This window comes from Diabrotica virgifera, chromosome 5 (assembly GCF_917563875.1).
Source record: "Diabrotica virgifera virgifera chromosome 5, PGI_DIABVI_V3a".
Taxonomy (NCBI): domain Eukaryota; kingdom Metazoa; phylum Arthropoda; class Insecta; order Coleoptera; family Chrysomelidae; genus Diabrotica; species Diabrotica virgifera.
The window spans coordinates 64255930-64280687 of record NC_065447.1 but is presented as its reverse complement, the minus strand read 5'-3'; the positions used below and the strand labels follow the sequence as shown (position 1 = coordinate 64280687).

At 31.1% G+C, this 24758-nt stretch overlaps 1 protein-coding gene across 6 annotated transcripts in view; it reads left to right on the top strand.

Moving 5' to 3' along the window:
* LOC126884204 (myocardin-related transcription factor B-like) overlaps positions 1–24758 on the top strand; it is a 454025-nt gene that overhangs the window by 298414 nt on the left and 130853 nt on the right. The window lies entirely within an intron of this gene.

The window sequence follows — 24758 nt, the reverse complement described above, 5'->3', positions numbered from 1 at the left end:
TAAGATCGTTGATATAAAACAGGAATTCGTGTAACCCTTATGATAAAGATAATTATTTTAGATAGTAAAATGCATAATCATTATAATATACAAAATGAGTTGAACATCTTATATTACAAAATAAATATTTTTATTTATTTTTAATGCAGAAGAGCAAGGGGTTTTAAAACCGGAAGATCGGTGATGGACCACCTATTTTGCATTACCCAACTAATAGAAAAGAAGACCGCCAGGGAACCAAGAGGTACATTTACTATACGTGCGTCAACAAGAAAAAAGCTTACGATAGTGTCCCCCGTATACCGCCCTGGGAAGCCTTAGAATTTGGCAATATTAACATATGTACAACATTATAAAGGCAATTAAAGAATTGTATACTAACACATAGATTCCAGTAAAAATAGAGAATAAACTCTCAAAAAATATCAAGGTAACCAAACGTATAAAATAAGATTGTTGCATCTCGCCAATACTTTTTAAAAGATTCCACTGGCGTAACCGGGGGATTTTGGGGTTATAATCCCCCCTTTCGGATGTACTTTGCGCTCTATACGCTTATCATCATTACTATTCCATGCCCCCCCTGTGCCCCTCAAGTAGTTGTAAAGTTGAAATATAGCTTGATGATATAACAGGCATTGAAGGGATTGAAAAGGAAATGTGAAGGAATGGGAATTCCATTAAACACTAATAATACCCTATATGTTACAGTCAAAGCCCGAATTTCAGGCACTCCTAGGTTTGACTAGGCAATCCTCTGGTCTGACTGACGGTCTTAGTCAAAGCCCGAAATAAATTACAGTTTCGGCCTTTGACTAGTCAATCCTAGGAGAGACTAAGTTGGTCAGGCAAAGGTCGAAATTTAGTTTTATGAAATCGGAGTTTGACTAGTCAAACCCCGATCAGCTATTAAAATGTCGTAATTTGTTAATAAATAAATATTGTCGTTTAATAAAACGCCATTTTTTAATTTTAATGTTTAATATTTTTATATTGTCGTAATTAAAATAAAAAAAATAAGTGTTTATTCTCACATGTTGAAGCATTATGGCATTTAGAGTTGCTCAATACGTTAGACCTTTTACAATTACATAATTTTGAAGAGCATTGCTTATTCCTCCAAATTATTTATAATTTAATATTTAAAAATATTATTAAATTTTTTACACAAAACAAAAATTATTTTGAGGAAATTGATTCCACAGAATTGTATGAGTTTAGTATATACTCCCAATATTTCCAATAATTCTTCTTATTTTAATGAAACTTTATTTGAACTGTTAATATTGTGAGGTAGGAAATTTTGTGTTTGTGTACGTTTCCTACTCTGAATCTGTCAAAATTCTTTGTTTCTTCTAAATCTTCCTTAAAATTCTTTCAAAATTCTTCTATCTTTCCTACTCTGTTTGGCTAAGTATATGAATTTTATTTTAGCACAAACAGATGGAATGGGAGTGTCATCGTCAACTGTGAAATAAGATATTGCAATCGGAGAAAAACTAAGGATCACCATAACACTAACGGAGCACCTGGACCGTCGTCACTAGGAGAGGAAGAAAATTGTCAAACAATTCAGATTAGTTTGGTGGTACAAACAATCAGGTGGTACATGTTGTGTGCACTGACAGCACACTTGGTGCATACTATGAAGGTTTTGAAAGAAAAGTTACATGTATGCATTGTTCACAGACAAAGGAGATTAAAATAAATAAAGGAAAGACAATTAAAGGTCTTCATGCCCAGGCTAATGCTATGAAACAATTAAGTGAAAAAAAATGTCCTTCAATTTCCCCAGCTTTGATAGAGTCAAAGGAGATGCTCGAAATATTTTGGGTATCATACAAGATAAAACAATTGACGGTTTATATAGGGTTGGTACGAAATACGAAACAGTAAACACATTTTTTTCAAGAAATAAAATAAGAGAATGCAAAGACAATTTTCTTAATTTGGAAGATGTTCCAGACGTTAAGCTATCTCTAAGAGAAATTACTATAAAAGATTCTAAATTTGGAGGACAAGGTTTTACAAAATGCTACAGCAATAAGAAATGCTCTTCAAAATTATGTAAGTGTAAAAGGTCTAACACATTGTGCAACTCTAAATGCCATAATGCCTCAACATGTGAGAATAAACACTAATTTTTTTATTTTAATTACGAAAATACATAAATAATAAACATTAAAATTAAAAAATTGCGTTTTGTTAAACCTAATCTAACAAATTACGACATTTTAATTGCTGATCGGGGTTTGACTAGTCAAACCCCGATTTCATAAAATTAAATTTCGACCTTTGCCTGACCGACTTAGTCTCTCCTAGGATTGACTAATCAAAGGCCGAAACTTTAATTTATTTCGGGCTATGACTAAGACCGTCAGTCAGACGATCTTAAATATAAATAATTGTATTAATTGTCTTTGTATAATTAATTGTATTAATGTGTATATTATTGAATAGAGAATTGAACAACCTTTCCAATGAGCTAGCACACTCCGCACGCCTATTCTCATATAAAAAATAATTAATTATGCCAAAAATTTTTAATGTAAACATAAAAATCGACCTGTTTCGGGATTTATTTCCAAAATTGCCCATTCTCGAGAAAATGAATTTATTCCAACCTAAACGTCCTCACTGTATAATAGTTGTATCAATCGGTCTAGTGTAGGTCTTCATCTTATAATAATAGATATAATATAAAAGAATTGTTTTTTTTTTCTGTCATTTGAGAATTGATACGTCAATTCTTTACTTTGTTTTGTATAAAAATCTCGAGTTCCTCTATAACTGTTACCAGTTACCAGAAGCTCTTAAATCAAAGAGGCACTTAAAATAATGTTACCAGTTTTATGAGGATTTTCTCGTTTTTTATGACGAGGAAAAACGCGTGGCGGCGTGCATAGCTTCTTTTTAGACAAACCATCACAAACGCACAGATGTTATGGCGACTAACTGCCTCCTGTTGAAAATAATATAAACTGTGCCACTAAACTAACGTGAACTTTACCGTAAGATATTTTTCATCTGTTTACTCATGACCGGGACATTAAACAGTACCGAACTAAATTTTTTCGCGACCAGAAGATTTTTTTTTAATTTATAACTTTTTAATTAACATACTCCATTAAAATGTTACATTTTTTAAGCCGTACCTTGCATTTGTTAGAGGAGTCAATTTTATTTCTTTAATGTGTAGGGGGGATCAGTAGAAGCTTAAGTTCAAGTTTTTGGGGTCGCCACCCTTGTCCCCCTGCCGCCATCTTGGAAATGGTGTGCAAAGGGGTTTCGCGCTATATCTCGTAAACTACCAACCCTACGGAAAATCTAATTAAACATAAAATGTAGCAAATTAAATTTTCTACAATTTTATTTCTATTACTTTTTATCGTCAAGTGACCAACAAAAAAGATATAAACAAAAATATGTAAAAAATTTTTAACAAGATTCCTTTTGGAGGTATAACTTTTTTTCAGTTCATTTTAAAATAAAATAACATTATAGCAATTTTGTAGAGGGTTTTTCAGCGAATAATTTCCACTATAAATTTGTTTACTTCTATTTATTTATATAGGTGTTACAGCGCTCCAAACTTGATCAGATTCTCGAATGCTCATAGGGATATAATAAAAACAAAAGTTATGCTTACTTTTCTATCTGTATATATTTTTTATTCATACAAATTATTATGATTTTAACATTCCTATGCTATTATTAATCTGTTTTTGACCTTTTTCCCCACTATAAAACTTATAACCCGAAGCATATATAGAAACGGCCCAAGAAGTTTTTTGAGGACAAATTCGCCGGTTCAGAAGAAGAATGACGCAACCGCATATTGCAATATTCTTAAGAAGAGCAAAAAACGAATTTTTGTTATCAAAATCATAAAGTATGATCAAAATTAGCCATTCACCACACCGTGGTCAGGATCTCGAGATATAAGCGTTTTTTGGGGTGTGCCGCTTGTTTATGAAGTAACATAACTTTTCCTATTGTATATTTTGACTTAAAATTTTCCAAAAAACTTCTTCATGAATTATATTTTATTGTTGTGTTGGTTAAAATTATAAACTAAAAAGTTTGTCACTCAACTGTTTTAAGTAAACATGAAACTAACGAAATATGATGACAAAATGTTTAAAAACTAACAACTCCTTTTTTAATATGTTTAAATATTTAGAACAAATCCCATTGTTATCTACATACTTCAGAGATTAAACAGTAAAATTTTCAACAGGAAATATTTACAGCGACCAAAGATACAGCGAGGGAAATTTGAAAATCATCAAAATTGATTTTCGGCATTTTTGTATAAAATTTGATTTTTGAACATGTTCCACCAAATCTAGATAAAAATAAACTTCATATTCGGATTCAGCGACCTCGAAAACATAAAAATAGACCAAAATTGGTGATTCACCTTAAATTTGATTTTCGTGGTCGGCATAAAGATTGCAGCCGCTCGACTAATATATAGATAGAAAAGTATTTTTTTTATTGTATTTCTATGAGAATTCGAGAATCTGGTCAAGATTGGAGCGCTGTAAAACCTAGATAATAAATAAAATTAAACAACTTTATAGCGAAAAGTGTTCATTGAAAAATCCTCTACAAAATCGCTATGATGTTATTTTATTGTAAAATGAACGGAAAAAAAGTTATAACCTCCAAAAGGAAACTTCTTACAAAATTTTCTCATATTTTTATTTATAACTTTTTTGTTGGTCACTTGACGATAAAAAGTAATAAATATACAATTGTAGAAAATTTAATTTGCTACATTTTATGTGTAATTAAATTTTCTGTAGGATTGCTAGTTTAGAAGATACAGCGCGAAAACCCTTTGCACCCCTTTTTCCAATATGGCGGCCGGGGGACAAGGGTGGCGACCCCAAAAACTTGAACCTAAGCTTCTACTGAACCCCCTACACATTAAAAAAATAAAATTGACTCCTCTAAGAAATGCAACCTAAATGTAAAATTTTAATGAACTATCACCTAAATTCTGGCTTTACCAGTGGTTAGGGAGATATTTGGAAATGAGTCTCTTTTTTTACTGATAATGACCATAATTAATGTAATTAATTTGTGCAACATTTTTAAATTCAAAATCGCAATGTCATTCAAGTGCTTTTAATGTTTTATCAAACATTGATTAAAATAAGATATTGTTCTTTTACATTAACATAAATAAATCCAATTTTGAAAAATTAATAAATTATTTGTTGTAATAATAAACAAGAATAAAAAACCGCTAAACGCCTTAAAAATGAGTGGCGCATACAATATTCCAGCTACAAAAGATCTGATATGAATATTACGTGGCGCGAAAATGTATTTTCATTTTGATGTAAAACAAAATTCTAGTTTTATTTTATAAGATTTTTCCATAATATTTTCTAAATTTCAAGTAAACGCGCCACAAAAGAGTAACTTTGATACAGTTTGAATTTTAAAACTCTTTTGTGGCGCGTTTACTTCAAATTTAGCAAATATATTATGGAAAAATCTTTTAAAATAAAACTAGAATTTTGTTTTACATCAAAATGAAAATACATTTTCGCGCCACGTAATATTCATATCAGATCTTTTGTAGCTGGAGTATTGTATGCGCCACTCATTTTTAAGGCGTTTAGCGGTTTTTTATTCTTGTATCAGGAGTTTTTCAAAGTTATTTATAAATTAAATGTATGAAGTTGAATGCAATGTTCCTCTATTACTCGTTAAGCTTTATAAATGGTCACCTTTGTTGCATTATGTCCCAAATGATCTAGTGTCCATCGAATGTGCACTAGATTTTTTTCTATTCGAAATAGATTGAAAAAAATATTGAGATGACCGGTAAATGAAGTCGGATTGCCCGTTGTCAGATCAAATTTAGCGTCGTAATCACTACAACTACATAAACCATTTCGGGAATAATCGTTAATTGCATTATACTTTTGTAGCTTAATTACTTCTAAAAGGCTTAACCGATTTTGATAAGTAAACATGAGTTTGAAACGTATTTACCAGTAGTATCCGATGGATCTAAGGTCAAGTATGATAACTGAAGCTATTACAGGAATTATTGAGCTTGAGAAACCGTTTTTCCCGTAGGAAATAGATTTGATCATACTTATGAAGCCTATAACTTAAAAATTCGAATTTTCCCGGATATGACGTATACACCGTTAGATTCGTCTAGAGTCCTTCTACAAACGCTCAGTTATTGGCGCAATTCGTAGGTTGAAATTTTGAGTAATTGTCGAAAAACCTAAATTTTCAAAGTATAGTTTTTCAGTTTTTCGGGTATACTGAGCCATGTGTATGTCTGATCCTGACGGCTTAGACACCATTTGAAAGCTTAACTCAACACTTTTGATTTGGTGTATTTGCGGTTCTCATGTCTCTTCTTGATCCGAAGATATATACCCCCAAAAAATATGCCGTTTTGTACCTACCAAGTCCTCTAGCTGGCTTATGGGTGGTCAAAAGTCACAAACTACACCGGTTCTGAATCGGCCAGACCCCCCCTTCAAACACAGAAAAAAAAATTTAAATCGGTTTAACTTTTAAATACACATACATACATATCCACAAACATTTTCCCTTTTTTTTAAATAAAAATTGAGTCATACTTCTGAGCTCGGTAACGTTTGAATGGGATAACCGATTTTAAAAATTAGACATACGTTGGAAAGGTAATGATCAGTACTATTAGAAGCCGCAAAGGTCGGACTTAAATTTTTGAAGTTTTTGGGAGTTTTGGGGACGAGAACGAAAAACAGACCCTAAATAGAAAGGGCCGTAAAATCCACACCCTTGGACCAAAATGGATGGTTGACATATGAATGGGTGAGTCTTTTCCTGAACTTAAAGATGGGACTTGGCCCATCTTTCAAATCAGTCAGATTTAGAAAATCGAAAATTTCGTGTATATATAGTGTCGCGTGTAAGAGGGTGTTGGTGTGCGCCACTGGCGAGAACTGCCGTTCTTTGGTAATAAACGTACATATTTATTTAAAGCAAAAGAAAGGACATCGCCTACATCTTATGGAAAAGGTAATGTCATTCAAATAAAATAAAATCTAGATGAATAGATTCGTCTCGAAATTACAATCATTTCATATCATTGCGCCAACTCTGAATTTTGATTAATAATGGCTTACATTGTAATTAAAGCCATTATTAATGCTTAACCCAGCGTGAGCTAAGCCGGTTAGACAAACTATATACTTTGGTACGACTGACCAAATCATACCTACTTTATTACCTATAATAGGGACCATGCACATTTTTTTTATTAGGTAATAATGTTCAGTTTTGTTTAAAAATGAGATTTCCAAAATTTCTCTCTTCAAAAACTCATAATAACTTAGAAATACATATTTAAAGTCTTCGGCGCTATAAAATAGTTCAAACGGCCCGTGACGTCACATAGTTTTGCATTAGTTTTGATTGTGGGTATATTTCGCTGTGTCTAGGTACACGCTAACGTGTACGCAAATAAAAAAGTTAGGTAGACGCGAATTAAACTTCATCAAGCCAGTAACGTCATTATTTAGCTTGCGCAGTGACTATATATTTTAGTACATGTTATTTTGATATGTTTAGTGTTTATTTGATAGAAAAATATTTGTTAAGGGAAGGGAAGCAGAACTATTCAGATGTTTCAAACTTAATTGTAATAAATCAATGTATATATATAAAAGTATATATTTAGGTTAGCAAAATAATTATATGTATTTAGTTGACATGACATGTAGGTACAAAATATTGTTAAAATAATTTTTATATGTAAGTGAATTATTATAATCAACTATTCTAAATGCAAAATAAGCCACAATTTGACTAAAAAAATTATTTTATTAACGTTTCGACGTCCAAATCGGATGTCATTGTCAAAATACAAAAATTATTCAGATTAAATAAATTATTAGAAAAAAATTTTTACTAAGCAACAACATTTTTGTTTAATTTAATAATATTTTGTATTTTGACAACGACATCAGGTTTAGACGTCGAAACGTTAATAAAATCAATTTTTTAGTTAAATTGTGGCTTAGTTCTCATTTAGAATAGTTGATTACAAAAATTCCACAAGGATAATAGCTTCAGAACAAGTTAATTATTATTGTGAAAGCTTAAGGTCTTCCTTTTATTTTAATCTTGGACGGTAGTACTATTTCATTTATAACTAAAAAAATATATATTAATTTATAGTCTCTTATCTTTTTCGTACTGTTTTAAAATGTTCTTAAACCCGTTAAAAGAACTAAATAATTGTCCACACTTCATAGTTAATTTAAAAACAAACACTAAACAAATAAAAAATAAGAAATCACTCACACTCTAACTTTTTTATTTGCGTAAACGTTAACGTATACCTAGACACAACCTTATATTTAGGTATATTCTTCTTCTCCTTCTTTAGTTTATTGGCCTCCACCTACTTGGGTATTTGGCCAGCTCATCGTCGTGGAATAAGTCAAAAATATTTATATTCTAATGACATTTATCGTATGTCATTGTAATAATATATACCAGTTGTTAAAATTGGATTTTTATACTGTTTTTGAAGAAAAGGAACGAATGTTTACTATTGAAAATAAAACCATTTTGTAAAAGTAAAAATTTTCTATGAATAGTTCGAACGATCAAAAACACTTGTAATGTCACATAAATGTATTTTCTACTGACGTTTATAACGTCTAATTTAAAATTCTGTTTACTTTATTGGAAAAATGTAAATGTACAACCCAGTGACGTCACGACGCGTTTTTTGCCACCTGTTTTAATTTGAATTTTTAATCGTCTTTAGGGGCCAAACGAAAGACAAACAAAACTTTTTTATCTTTGATACATATTTTAAATTATGTTCTGTTGTGATTTATAACATTTTTTTCGAATTTAAAAATTTATGCAAGTTCCCTATTATAAGAAGAGTAAGCCTCTTCCTTAATACCTGTAGAAAGATTTATGACGTGCCGATGTTTCATACATTTTCAATATATGGCGGTAAATATTATACATTTTTATTCTTTCATTCATTCATTAAGCGTTACAATCCCTAGGGACTATAGCTAACGTCATGGCATTCAAAATCCTATTCTTGGGTGAGGTGGATTACTGCTGTCATTTATAGCTTGCTGTGTGTCTTTGCTGTTCTCGTGACTCTTTTCCATTCGTTCCTGTCCCTGCACTGGACTTTCCAGTCTTTCACATTAATTGCTCTTATGTCTTCTTCTACATCATCCAGCCATCTTCTTCTAGGTCCTTCTCTACACCAGGGCCATAGTGGTGTCCAGTTAGTTATTCTTCTCAACATATCTGATTGTGAGCGTCTCTAATGCCATAATTTATTCCATGTGTTTCACAAATTTAAGGCAAAAAACAACGTGCATGTTCAGTTTCTTACGTATTATTATTTTGATTTTATTTCATTTTCATCGCGAGAATTTGACTGTCAGAATCGGATCTGTTTCTCTTTGCAAAGACAAATTACATGCTATTATTTTATCTAACAGGTGTTATCAAGTTAAAGTTAATTTCATGTAATTAGGTGATATATCCTCCAATAAGCTTGTCGGCAAAACGCATTTCAAAAATATTGACAATATTATTCTAAAGTCCTCTATTTTAAAATTTTTATGTAGGTATGTCTGAATTGTGATTATGAAACCCGTGTTGAGCTGCCCCCCCCCCACTTGCAAAAATTAAAACACAAATAGCCCTGATTTATGAGCTATTTATGAGCTTTCATATTCCGCAAACTAAAAATTTTGAGCTCGTTCCACTGAGCAGGAATTTAATACTTTAGTGGGAGGGGGGGGCCCACTACTTAAGAATATGAATATTGAATCGGTTTTTGCGGCAGAATTACGAGCTATTTATGAGCTCTTGAAATTATATAGTTTCGATTTTTGAGCTCATCCCCTTCACCCCCAAACAACCCTTTAATTGATTTAACTTAAGAGAAAAATGCTGAGAAAACTTAAAATATACTGTATTGCGGATATAATTCCTAAAGCTTATATACTCTAAGAATAAACTATTAAATCACGTGCATTTCGATTATTGAGCTACAACCCCTTCGCAAGAAAACCACCCTATCTTCCAGAGAAAGTTGTACTTAAAATGCATTAAATTAATTTTTTGGCGACTACATATCACTTAATAATTTATAAGCTCTCAAATTACGCGCATTTAGATCAGTAGATTGCAATTTATTTTGTATAGTGCAGTCACTGAAGGTAAAAATCAACGATTACCTTCAATTTCGGTGAACCTTCATCAATTTTCACGAAAATTGGTCAGTGGTTAGAGGATACCTCAAGAAACAAAGGTGACATGGTACCACCTTGCGCCTTTACCCTGAGGGTGGAGAGCGCCCCTTCTCGGGGGTGAAAATTATTTTATAAAAAATAACTGCACAAATCTATAAAAAAACAAATTATAGGCAAAATTTATTATATAAAGTTATTAAAATAAGTCAATACTTTTTAAGTTATTAAAGATCAAAGATTTTAATTATTCGTGAAAAAAATGCATGTTTTGAAGTGGTTTTTCGTAAATCACTGAAAAACTGTAAGTTTTTACAAAAAAGTTAATAGTAGTTTATTTCGTATAGCTTATATTCTATAAATCACGCGCCTTTCGATTATTGAGCTACAACCCGTTCGCAAGAAAACCATCCCATATTCCCGGCTTAAGAGAGAGTTGTATTTAAAATAATTTAAATTAATTATTTGGCGACTACATATCGTTTAATAATTTATGATCTCGCAAAATATACGCATCTCAATTATTGAATTGCCATTTTCTTTCTATAGTGCAGTCACTGAAGGTAAAAATCAACTATGACCTTCGATTTCGGTAAATCTCCATTTATTTTCACGAATTGACAACAACAACTTGCGGTTTTAGCCTGGGGTATATGTCACCCCTTCTCGGGGGTGAAAATTACTTTATTAAAAATAACCCCACAAATCGAGGGAGAGACAAATTTTAAGCAAAATTTGTTATATAATGTTATTAAAATAAATCAATACTTTTTGAGTTATTAAAGATCAAATATTTTAATTTTTGTGAAAGAAAATGCATGCTTTAAAGCGATTTTTCATAAATAACTTAAAAACTGTAAGTTTTTACAAAAAAGTTTTCATCGCTAAAATTGAAGCTAATAAAAAATATAATAAATTGCTGACTTGAAAAACCCTTTAATGTAAATTTAAAGTAAGTTATAGGTAATTAAATGTATAGTTTTTTCTGCGACTATTCAAATCTAAGGATTCAAGCTTAAATAACGGGAAAGAGATGCATTTTATAACATTTACTAAATACTTGTCAAAGTACTTAGAATACCTATCAAATGAGCTCCAGAAAAAGTTGATAGCCTCAAAATTTATACTCCAAAAATTTTTACAAAAAAATGAATTTTTTTTTGAATCACTCTGTTAATTTTTATGATATCAGGCACATCCACCTATTTGAAAGGTAATTACAAGAGCTATAAAACTGTATTACATTTAGGCCCGATACTTTATGTCTCGATTAACAGCCGGTTAGTTCACCGGGGTTTAATCATGACCTCTTTAGGGTCTCTTGCGTTGTAATAAATGCAATTATAAGTATTTTATTATTCTTATTTATAATCATAATAATGCTTGTAATTGCATTTATTACAACGCAAGAGACCCTAAAGAGGTCCCGATTAAACTCCGGTTAACTAACCGGCTGTCAACTGAGACATAAAGTACCGGCTTAATCTTTCAAATACTTTATTTTTTAGGATAATAGGTTAAAGGGCTCCAGTTACATTGTTCTCTTAGTAAAATTTAGGCTTAAACGTTTCTATCTTCGTTATTTTGATTCATACATAAATCAAAAGACAAGTAAAATCTTTGCTAATAAATAAAACTCAAATTTCGTTATCTATCATTTTTTACGTCAATCGAGTATTGTTGGAGTTATTATTTTAAATATGATCTAAAAAAATAAAGTATTTGAAAGATTAAATGTAATATAGTTTTATAGCTGTATACTTTATAAGTATAAATTTTGATGCTATCAACTTTTTCTGGAGCTCATTTTTGATAGGTATTTCTAAGTACTTTGACAAGAATTTAGTACCTAAGTGTTATAAAATGCATCTCTTTCCCGTTATTTAAGCTTGAATCCTTAGATTTGAACAGTCGCAGAAAAAAATATACATTTAATTACCAATAACTTACTTTAAACTAACATTAAAGGGTTTTTCAAGTAAGCAATTTATTATATTTTTTATTAGCTTCAATTTTATTGATGAAAACTTTTTTGTAAAAACTTACAGTTTTTGAGTTATTTATGAAAAATCGCTTTAAAGCATGCATTTTCTTTCACAAAAATTAAAATATTTGATCTTTAATAACTCAAAAAGTATTGATTTATTTTAATAACATTATATAACAAATTTTGCTTACAATTTGTTCGTCTCTTGATTTGTGGGGTTATTTTTAATAAAGTAATTTTCACCCCCGAGTCCCCGAGAAGGGGTGACATATACCCCTGGACTCATCACGCCATTGTATTGCATCCCATCGTGACTGTGCCCAATATTTATGATCTTTTGACCCTTTTAACCAATTATTTTTTGTAATGTTATTTTAATGTTTAATTTATTTACTCTATTTGGAGTACGTAGGAAACTCTCTCGTTGGAGCTTTTACCACGCTGAGCAGATGGGACGTGAATTACAAATTGTAAAATTCCCTGATATTCCTGTAGTCTTGGCATCTGTATGGCTTATAATTTTTAAAAGCCTTGGAGGTTGTTACCAGAGAAGATTCCCACTGTTTTTAATGTGATGGGAGGTAGAATATTTTAATATCGTTTTATGTATTATTAGATTTAAAACTTAGTATGTTTCTTAGCAGATGTCGCTACGGCATCCCAGCCATTTCGTTAGTTGCAATCCGAGACTGCACGCGTCGGAGTATCCCAGTTCAGTCAGAGAGAAGAGCATATGTGTCTACTGACGAGGGGCAAAAAAGTCCCGAAACCGGTATAGATGCTTGCTGCACTCTCTGATTGAACTAGAATATAATGCTGCTGCCTTTTCGGGTTGCAACGAAATTGAAAATGTTTATACATTTTTAATGTTTAATTGACAATTGTTTTGATATTTTTATAGCTACCCCTAATTTTAAGGTAATTATGAAACATATAGTGGTGTTAAAAAGTCCTGCATCACCTTACCAAAGACGCGGGCTGTCGTCGATTTTTCCTTGTTCAGCATACTTCTTTATGACTCTAATTACTGTAGATTGATTACAGTTTACTGCGGATGCTATTTCGCGACTAGATTTGTCGTTTTTATGGTGAAAAATAATTTCAAAACACTTTTCGTTCGATAATTTAGTTTGTTTGGTCTGGGATGACATTTTGACCTTTTTATCAAAAATCAAAGAGCGAATAAATGTGTTAGGGTAACTACAGTGTTTATATAGTCAAAATATGTGGCAAATTTGTCATTAAGATTCAATTTAATAGTACTTTAACGACTTAATAATCGATGGATTCGACCGTTACTTGATGGAAGTTCATTTTATCTAATAATAAAACACTGAAAACGTTTGTTTTCTATACTTCCACAAAATTTATTACAACTAATTGACTACAGCTATTTCGGCAGAGTGCCTTGACCAATTTCTATCACACATTAATTCACTTCATAGTAATATTGAGTTTACAATAGAAACAGAACAGAATAAGTCCATAAACTTTCTAGCTGTAGCAATTACCAGACTACAAAACAAACATGAGTTCTCCGTATATTATAAACCTTCCCATACTGACACAACTATACACAATTAATCATCCCATCCTACACAACCCAAATTAGCAGCCTACCATAGCATGATACATAGACTGACAGAAATTCCCATGTCAAAAAATAACTTCGAAATACAACTGAACATCATTAAACAAATAGCAGTAAACAATGGCTATAACGAACAAACAATTAATAAAATTTTAAACCAGAAACTCCATAAGAAAGCCCTGAAATTAGTCTATCCACCACCACAGAAAGAACCCAGTACCTTCTGCTCTATCACATATACTGGCAAGATAACAACAAAAATAGCTAGATACATAAAAAAGAAAGGAATAACACCAGCTTTCAGAACTAACAACAACTTAAGCAAATATATTAAGAACAATAAGAGCCGAAAGAGAAAACAACTACAGAGTGGTGTCTACAAACTAACTTGTGGTGGATGTCCGAAAACTTACATCGGTCAAACTGGCAGAACCTTTGACAAACGGATAGAAGAACACAAAAGGGCTTTCAACAATAGAAAAACAGACACTTCTACATACGCACTTCACCTTCTAGGTCATAATCATTCTTTTAATGAAGAGTTTCAAATTTTGCATATTCAAAATAAAGGCCTTAGGCTATCTTTATTAGAGTCTATGGAAATTAATAAATTAAAAAATACAGATATAATTCTGAATGACCAACTCGAGACAAACAGCTCCCACTCCTCAACCTCTTCAATTAAAGGCAAACCCATAGTAAACTAAATCACTTGAGAAAGGCGCTCTACCGAAACAGCTGTAGTCACTTAGTTGTAATAAATTTTGTGGAAGTATAGAAAACAAACGTTTTCAGTGTTTTATTGTTAGACTTAATAATCACCTCATAATAGGGCTTTTCATCGATTGTCATTTGTGCTTCTGTCATGTGTCACATAATATTAATATATCTACGTCATACGTCTTTGGTTTGTATCCTTGGTATATACCAATAACGTATGACGTAGACAAATTAATATTATATGACACATGACAGAAGCTCGAAATAAATGACTGTGAATGAAAAGCCCTATTATCTCGGATTATGGGGAATCCCTTCAATCAGATTATTTTAATCTTTTCTGTAGAATTTTGAGCTAGTAATTAAAAAAAACATTAGCAAGTATACCGATAATGCTAATTACAAGCACAAACTTAAAATGAATTAGCGAAAATATACAAAAAACTTGTGTTAAACCTCAAAAACTATAAGGCGCTTAGATGATGCAGGACTTTTTAACACCACTTTATATTGATATAAGTGAGTGTATAGCCACGATTTAGTAAAAAAAATTATTATTGTTGAAAGTAGTAATAAAAAATCATATGGGTAATATATTTTAATAATTATTAATAAAAGTGCCATATTAATTAATATGGGAACTTATAAAATCTTGTAGAGTATGATTTGTTTGAGTAATCGACATAAATTATTGCAAATTCCATAGGTGGGCCAAATGATATGGGAAGGGGCTCATACTTATTCCATTGTTCCAGTTGAATTGGCATGGCAAAGAGTCATCGAATCAATTACCAATCAAAGGACATCGCACATATCTTATGGAAAATATAATGCCACTCAAATTCAATAAAATTTATACGAATAGATTCGTTTTAAATTAACGGTCAAATCTTATCATTGCGCCAACTCTTAATTATGATTAATTACGGCGCAAATTGCAATTAAAGTTTATCGAAATCACATTTTTTGAGTCAGTAAAAGTGTCAGTTACTATCATTATTGCTCTGGGTGCTATTCAAAAGAGCTTAAACCCCCCGCTGGGCCTAAGCGAATTAGTGAAACCAATCCTCTGATTTATGGAGTACCGACAATTTGGGTGTTTTAAAATATTTTTTCTCTCTCTAACTTATGTACGTATCCATTTGATTTCAGATTTATTTATATCAATTTCTGCTCTTATTATTGAAAATATAGAGTTGGCGCAATGATAAGATTTGACCGTTGATTTAAAACGAATCTATTCGTATAAATTTTATTGAATTTGAGTGACATTATATTTTCCATAAGATGTGTGCGATGTCCTTTCACAAAAGAAATGCACAACCCGACACAAATTATGTCCCGAGAACAGATTTTACTTGCATACAAGCAACAGTATTATTTATTCTGGTATAATCATAGCCGCCTAAAAATTTATATTTAAAAAATTGTTTATTTTTATATCTCGGATTGGATGATTGACAGTTAATATTAGAAGGTTTTATAGAATCACAAGTGTTGGGTGAATTAACAAACATAATCTTGGCCAATAATTATGTAAAGCTAGGTACAATTTTAGATAATTCAGTATCTTAAAGAATAGGTAATGCATTCATAAATCGAGATCTTATGAATAATAAATCAAAATTTTTTTGATGAGCGAACAAATAGATATTGTGAAATATTGTATTTATATGGGTTTAAACCAGAATTGATTGTAATAAAAATTACATTGCACTTTTGTTTTTGTGCCAGCCAATTTAAAAGTTGACTTACTTGGTCTCGATCTTGTAAGCAGATAGCCATGTTTTGGTTTGAAATTCTGAAGTTGATGTTGGTATATTTTTATTACTGATTTCTTTTTCTCTATTTTTGTCTTTTTCTTTCATGGCTATTGATGCATCTTTCCATTGTATTCTGTGCTCATTGTACCAGTCTCTTGGATTTTTAAATAAACTTTTTTAACTTGAAAGTAACATCACTCAACAGTAACATCAACAATGGGCTTCGAAATTGGAAAGAAAATGTACTAACAATATTTCAAATAATCTGTCGATCAGATTAACTGGATGGTGGTTTCGGCACCAGTCGAATCTTGAATAAAAGGGGGCCTCCTTCCAAACTGGACACAAAAGAGACACACTATGATTTGAATGACCTCATTTGGGTGTTCCGAAAAAAGAAATAAAGCTTAAAAATGTTGATCTCTCTGGCTCTTTTCTGGTGATGGGAAGCCTATAAACCCTCAATTTCAAATTTCAGTCCAAAATGTTAACCCTACCCTTGTCACAAGCCCACCAAAAAAAATTTTTTGGGGTTCTCAAAGATTTCTAATTATTTTTAGTCTATAACTTTTTGTAAGAAAACAAACAAGGAAACTCAGTTTTAAATTTTATTTTATATACATGTTAAGGAAAAAAAATCATAAGCCATGTTAACAAGTTTAATATGAGAATTAAAATATAATAAATAAATATAACCCATTTTTCACGTTTATTGGTCTTTCTCAAGATATCTTGAGTACCTAACTATTAAAATTATTCTCGTTAAAAAAACAACACATTTTTATAACTAATACATCTGAATATAAAGGAATGTACAAAGCTATTAATTAATTTAAATGGAGAATAGTAACTACAACAGTAAAAGTTTGTTTAAAGGTTAACAAAAGTTGCCTTTTAGTGTAGGAAACAGAGGTTGAACCTTGCAAAATGGACACAAGTCCGGTTTTATTTTTTTTCTGGCATATCAAGGGGTGCTTATTATAAGACTAACTTTTTCTGAAAAAATTTCGCCCCGGAACCCCCCTTTTCACCCCTTTAAATGGGGTAATTTATGGTTTTTGCAGAACGTAGCCCTTCCTGTACCTTTTACAAAAAATTTCTTTGATAGAAATATGAAGAGGACTATATTTTCTACGATTTATTTTCGACAGCATCTCTCTGTCATCCACCGTTTAGCAAGGGTGGCGCCCCAAAGTTGACAAGTTTTTAAAAAAGATGTTTTTAAAAAATATATATTTTTCCCTAACTGTAACGGAAATTAAAAAGAAATGCTGCGGAAATTATTCACAAATAGATGATTGATTTTTTGGTATAGGTTTCACTTAAGGGTAATTGCCCTTTTTTTAATTACAGGTTGTTACATTTTAAAAAACACCTTTTTATACCATCTGAACCGTTTATGCTAGAGTAAAAAGACTTTCAGCGATTACCCATGTACTGGTGTTATTTACAAATTTGTATAATGCACCTACATTTTTTCCCCGGAACCACCCAAAAAAAAGAAGAATTAATAAATAAAGTGATTTTCTTGGAATCCTTCACACACAATGCCCTTCATTAATATGCTTCATATATCATTTTGTGCAAGTTATTATTACCCATGCATGGACACTAAAAGCGATTTCCTAGTGCAACCCCTGTAGCAAAAAAAAAATAAATAAAATGGGGGGTTGAAATTTTTTTTTGTTTTTTGCTTCTTGATCCATATGGGCATATGCTTCATCAATAGTGCTTTTCAAAAATATATATGGTTATTGCAACATCCCTGCGCAAACCACCCCTATCCTCGAAAATATACTGCAGAAACTACCCCTATACCTTATCCAGCATGTTTTTACGATTTTCTCATTACCTATTCATTTTTTTTAAACAAAATTTATACAAGGTTAAAGACCACTATTTACTCTAAAAATTAGGTCGTATTCATTTTTTTCGTTTAAGCAACCGTTACGGCACAGTGGCGCCGTAAACCCCATATATGCTTTGACGGGCTCCAGTTTTTGTTTATTTTTTCGTCATCTGTTTGTTTTATTGATAAAGTACTTATGTAAAATAAAACAACACAGTGTAACCTACAAATCATGACCTATGCACATTTTACATTCTTTGCTCCCCAAAGCTACAGTGGTGGCCCAAAAGAATTTTTTTCATATTTTCGCCACCTACACGCATTTTATTGCGTTAATGCTATCTTAATAGCACAATACCTTAATAGCACAATAATGCTACCTTAATAGACCCTAAGTGGTCGCTAAGCAGTGGCGGATCCAGGGAGGGGTGATGGGGGCGATCACCCCCACCCCTCTCAAACCAAGTGATATTATATTTGAAGATTATAAAAATATTCATTTATTTTTATAGAAATACTTATATTATATTAATATTATTTTTATAAGAATGACTTTTTATGCTTTAGCGACAGTGGCGGATCCAGCATCGTTAAGAGGGGGGTGCCAATTGGTTAAATTTCTATCAAAATAAATGAATATTTTTATAATCTTTGAATATAATATCACTTGGTTTGAGAGGGGGGGAGGTGATCACCCCCATCACCCCTCCCTGGATCCGCCAATGCTTAGCGACCACTTAGGGGTGAATATTGTGCTATTAAGGTAGCATTAACGCAATAAAATGCGTGTAGGTGGCAAAAATATGCAAAAATTTATTTTGGGCCACCACTGTGGCTTTGGGGAGCAAAGAATGTAAAATGTGCATAAGTCATAATTTGTAGGTTACACTGTGTTGTTTTATTTTGTATAAGTACTTTATCAATAAAACGAACAGATGACGAAAAAAAAAAAACAAAAACTGGAGCCCGCCAAAGCATATATGAGGTTTACGGCGCCACTGTGCCGTAACGGTTGCTTATACGAAAAAATGAATAGGACATAATTTTTAGAGTAAATAGTGGTATTTAACCCTGTATAAGTTTTGTTTAAAAAGAATACATAGGTAATGAGAAAATCGTAAAAATATGCTCGCCAAGGGATAGGGGTAGTTTCTGCAGTATATTTTCAAGGATAGGGGTGGTTTTCGCAGAGATGTTGCAATAACCATATATATTTTTGAAAAGCACTATTGATGAAGCATATGCCCATATGGATCAAAAAGCAAAAAACAAAAAAAAATTTTCAACCCCCCATTTTATTTATTTTTTTTTGCTACAGGGGTTGCACTAGGAAATTGCTTTTGGTGTCCATAGATGCGTAATAATAACGTGCACAAAATGATATATGAAGCATATTAATAAAGGGCATTGTGTGTGAAGGATTCCAAGAAAATCAATTTATTTATTAATTCTTCTTTTTTTTTGGTGGTTCCGGGGAAAAAATGGGGGTGCATTATACAAATTTGTAAATAGCACCAATACATTGGTAATCGCTGAAAGTCTTTTTACTCTAGCATAAACGGTTCAGATGGTATAAAAAGAGGTTTTTTAAAATGTAACTCTCTGTAATTATGAAAAGGGCAATTACCCTTAAGTGAAACCTATACCACAAAATCAGTCAATTATTTGTGAATAATTGCAGCAGGATTTCTTCTTAATTTCCGTTGCAGTTAGGGAAAAACATATATTTTTTAAAAACATCTTTTTTAAAAACTTGTCAACTTTAGGGCGCCACCCCCGCTAAACGGTGGATGATAGAGAGATGGTGTCAGAAATAAATTGTAGAAAATATAGTCCTCTTCATATTTCTATAAAAGAAATTTTTTGTAAAAGTTACAGGAAGGGCTACGTTCCGCAAAAACCACAAATTACCCCCTTTAAAGGGGTGAAAAGGGAGGTTCCGGGGCGAAATTTTTTCAGAAAAAGTTAGTCTTATAATAAGCACCTCTTGATATACCAGGAAAAAAATAAAACCGGACTTGTGTCCATTTTGCAAGGTTCAACCTTTGTTTCCTACACTATTTCTGAAACCGGTAAAACACTTTCTGTGATTTTCAAGTACTTGTAACACACTTTACTTGCTTTTTCATTTCAGACATTTCATTGCCCCTCAAAAAAGATGAAAAACGCAAGCAAAATAAAATGTGTTACAAGTAGTTAAAAACCATAGAAATTGTTTTACCGATTTCAGAAATGAAACTTTGATTAATCTTTAAACAAACTTTTACACATGTAGTTACTATTTTCTATTTAAATCAATTTGTAACAAATTTGTGCATTCCTTTATATTCAGATGTATAATTAGTTAGAAAAACACCTCACAAAATATGAAAAAGCAAACAAAGTGCGTTACAATTAGTTGAAAACCGCAGAAAGTGTTTTACCGATTTCAGAAACGCGATTTCAGAAACGCAACTTTGATTAATATTTAAACAAACTTTTACTCATGTAATTACTATTTTCCATTTAAATCAATTTGTAACAACTTTGTTTTAATCTGAAAGACCGTCGGATAGTGATGTTGATTATAGTTACTTTCGAGCATTCGTTACAAATCGTTACTTTTGTATAAAGCAACAGTATTCGAAACTTTGATTACTTTGATTACTTTTGTTACTTTTGTATTTGAGGACCGGCAATCATATCGAGAATCGCATTTCTCAGTATTTCGTATAAGTATAAGATCCGATATAAGAACGACAAATATATACTTTATATTCAGATGTATAATTAGTTAGAAAAACGTGTTGTTTTTTTTTAACGAGAATAATTTTCAGTTATGTGCTCATGAGATGTTGAGAAAGGCCAATAAACGTGAAAAATGGGTAGTATTTACTATATTTTAATCTCCATTATTAAATTTGTTATCATGGCCTATTATTTTTTTTTTTTGAACATATATGTCAAAATAAAATTTAAAACTGATTTTACTTGTTTGTTTTCTTACAAAAAGTTATAGATTAGAAGTAATTAAACATCTTTGAAAAACCCAAAAAAAATTTTTGGTGGGCTTGAGACAAGGGTTGGGGTTAACATTTTGAGCTGAAATTTGAAATTGAGGGTTTATAGGGTTGAGGGTTGTAGCCTATAAAAAAATAGCCGGAAGATCAAAAAAAGAAAAAAGAAAAATAATTCAAAATCTTTGAAAAACCCAAAAAAAATGTTTAGTGGGCTTGAGACAAGGGTTGGGGTTAACATTTTGGGCTGAAATAAGAAATTGAGGGTTTATATAGGCTACCCATCTCCAGAAAACAGCCGAAAAGATCAACATTTTTTAACTCTGGTTTTTTCGGAACACCCTAGACCCCATATTATGATAAACATCGCCTCTAAATGAAAAATAAACTTCTCAATCAAACTAAGATTCTCAATAGGATAAAGCCTCCAAAAGGGGATAAAATTGAACTTCCAATGGGACCCTAATCAGATAAGAAAATACAAAATCAAATACCCGAAGAAGCAAAAGATACAAATATAAAGAATCAAAAGGTACAAAAAAGATGAAACAGAAAATAGAAAATAAATAGGTATTTAGATAACAATTCTGTTCAAAATATGGCCCTTTATCAATCTGTAATTTTTTCTTCTTTCATTACTTTAAAATATAAATAAATAAAATAAGTAATAAATACAATTGCGGTAATTCCTCACGAATCAAGCTGAGAACTAACAGTGCCACAAACAGCAACAGCTAAATTAATCAAAATATAAAACGTAGAACAATAACAAGGAAAACTAAGCTGAGGTTGGTCAATGCTCTTATTTTTACATTTCTGCAAGGCTAAAACATGGACTCTCAAAAAAAATCGATAAAAGTAAGATCGAAGCTTTTGAAATGTGGCTATACAGAAGAATTATTCGTGACCTAGATAGAAGACAATAATAGAACTATTGGTAGTAGAAGAAAATTAGAAGGCCAAAGACTAAGATCAACAAGATCATCGACAATATGAAGACTCTAGTTTGAAAATTTGTACATGAAGCTGTTCATCTGACACAGGATCAAAGTCATTGGTCAAGAATCGCAGTCAATAGTCAAGAATCGCGGTCTAGGATACAGTGGTAATACATTTTGCTCTTTTTCATCCGATACAATTCAATCTGTGCAGGCTCAGGATAGTCTGAATTTTTAGTGAATTGTCATTCATATAGGTATTTATTTCCAAAAACGAACGACCGCATATTTTTTTCCTGCGTTTAAAACCAATACCCTGAAATATGTGTCCTCTAAAAAAAATGTGTATTTATTTATATAACAACAAACTATATTTAGAAGTGATTTCCGTCTTATCACCTACATTATCAGGTATGATGATTCAATTCATACATAATGTAAAAATGTTATTAGATAATTGTACATACATAATATATCAAATAAAATACAAACAAGCTCATAACATAAACCAATAAAAGGTAATAAACATTTTTATACTCTGTTCCCTGTAGAATTTACAAACTCACAGCTGTCTCAATTTTGTGCTATCTTGGTCAAATTTTGACTTCGACTGCAAGTGACTAATCCAGGAAGCCACTGCGCATCCGCTAGGAAAAATATTCTGATTCGTTTTTTTTGCACAATCTTACTCAAAAAGGATCCCTTTTAACAAATTTGCATGTTGCCAAGTCCAAAAGTGTGTCTAAAATTATTGTTTAAACATTTTTTTTAAACAAATTGCAAAAAATCGGTCTTTTCACCCCGGACAAAGTTTTTTTTATGGTTTTGGATCATTCTTAACAAACCAGGGTTGTACTAACTGTTCCCTAAGAAGCTCCGTTTTCGAGTTATAAACGGTTTAAGTTATGAAAAACGCAAAAATGGACATTTTCAACTCCGAAAAACAATATAAAAAAAAAGGAAAATTTTTATGTTGCCAAAGGTCACAAATATTTTTCGAATATCCATTAACAAAATGCAGAAGCATTTTAGTTCATAATATTTATTTAAACCTTAGTTTTTTAATTTTTAATCAAATGCTCAATGTGTTCAAACGCACATTTGGAAAAATGCTTTGTATTTATATGCGGACTTCTCTCCAGTCAATTTTACACTGTGGGGGTTCTTTCTACAAGTCAGAAGATAATTTTTGATTACCTGAACTTATGACAAAAACTTCTTTACCAGAAAATGTAGTAAAGCCATGTACCTGCCAAACCTTATCATGTCACTGTAAAAAAATATAATTTACACTGTATAACCTGTGTGGTTGTTATTTAGGGGCTTGTGAAAACAAATATGTGCCATTTGTGAATGATGACAATTATTAAAATATTATTATTTATAAAACTATATTGTAATTCGAGTTTGTTCATTGTAATTTTTAATTGTAATTGTAATTCGAAAGATGTGAGAAATAAAAACTTGTAACTGTTTTTTTCTTGTATTTTATTTAACTTCTTTATAAATATTTTTCCAAATATTGCTTAAGATTAATAAACAATAATGAACAAAAATTTTATTTATATTAATATATTCTTCTTTAAAATTATATTAATGATTTTAGTACTTATATAATACTTTCGTGATATACAGAGTGAGTCTGTAATTTGGAATAATTTCAATATCTCAAATACTAATCGTTTTTTTGAAAAATGCTCAGACTCGTCGATTAGTATTTCAAATTGTCTTTTTTGACATACAATAATAATGTATACAGGGTGTCCCAATTTAGAGATATGACGTCATCGTTGATTTTCTTAAAAGGCAACACTGTCATTTTGATAGCTATTTTGATAGGGTGTGTTATAGTTATACATAAATGCAAAATTTAAAATTTTTATTCCCAACCATTTGCAAGATAATAAAAAATTACAAAGTTATGAAAAACAAGTAATCAAATAATAATTGAATAATTTAATTATTTCAATTAAGCAAATGCTCATAATGTTGCCCTCAATTATTGTCAAATAGTCAACGGGCAACATTATGAGCATTTGCTTAAGTGAAATAATTAAATTCAATTATTATTTGATTACTTGTTTTTCATAACTTTGTTATTTTTTATTATCTTGTAAATGGTAGGGAATAAAAATCTGAAATTTTGCAGTTATGTATAACTTTACACACCCTATCAATATAGCTATCAAAATGACAATGTTGCCATTTAAGAAAATCAACGATGACGTCTTATCTCTAAATGTGTGCAACTCTAAAACATACATGTGTGCAACGTTGAACGTTTATGATTACCATATTTATATTTTTCTTATTTATAAAATAAACATTTTGTAAAGTCTGGATATAGTGTCTCTCAAAAAATGAAACAAATACCCCCATAAATTTCGCATTTAAAATTCTTAAGATCCGTCTCTGCATTTCGCACATCATCAGTTAGTATTAATGACCCCAAACAGCAGATTAATCTAAATTATAACGAATTCACGATTCCAAAATATGTTTATTGGGAGCACGATAGAGATAGATAGAGACAGGCAGATCCGACAAATATGTTGTTGTGGAAAAACAAACATAAATTTCAGATGTTTCTTAGAATTATTTTCTTTTACCCTTTTACACAATTTCGAACAAACACGTATTTTGTGT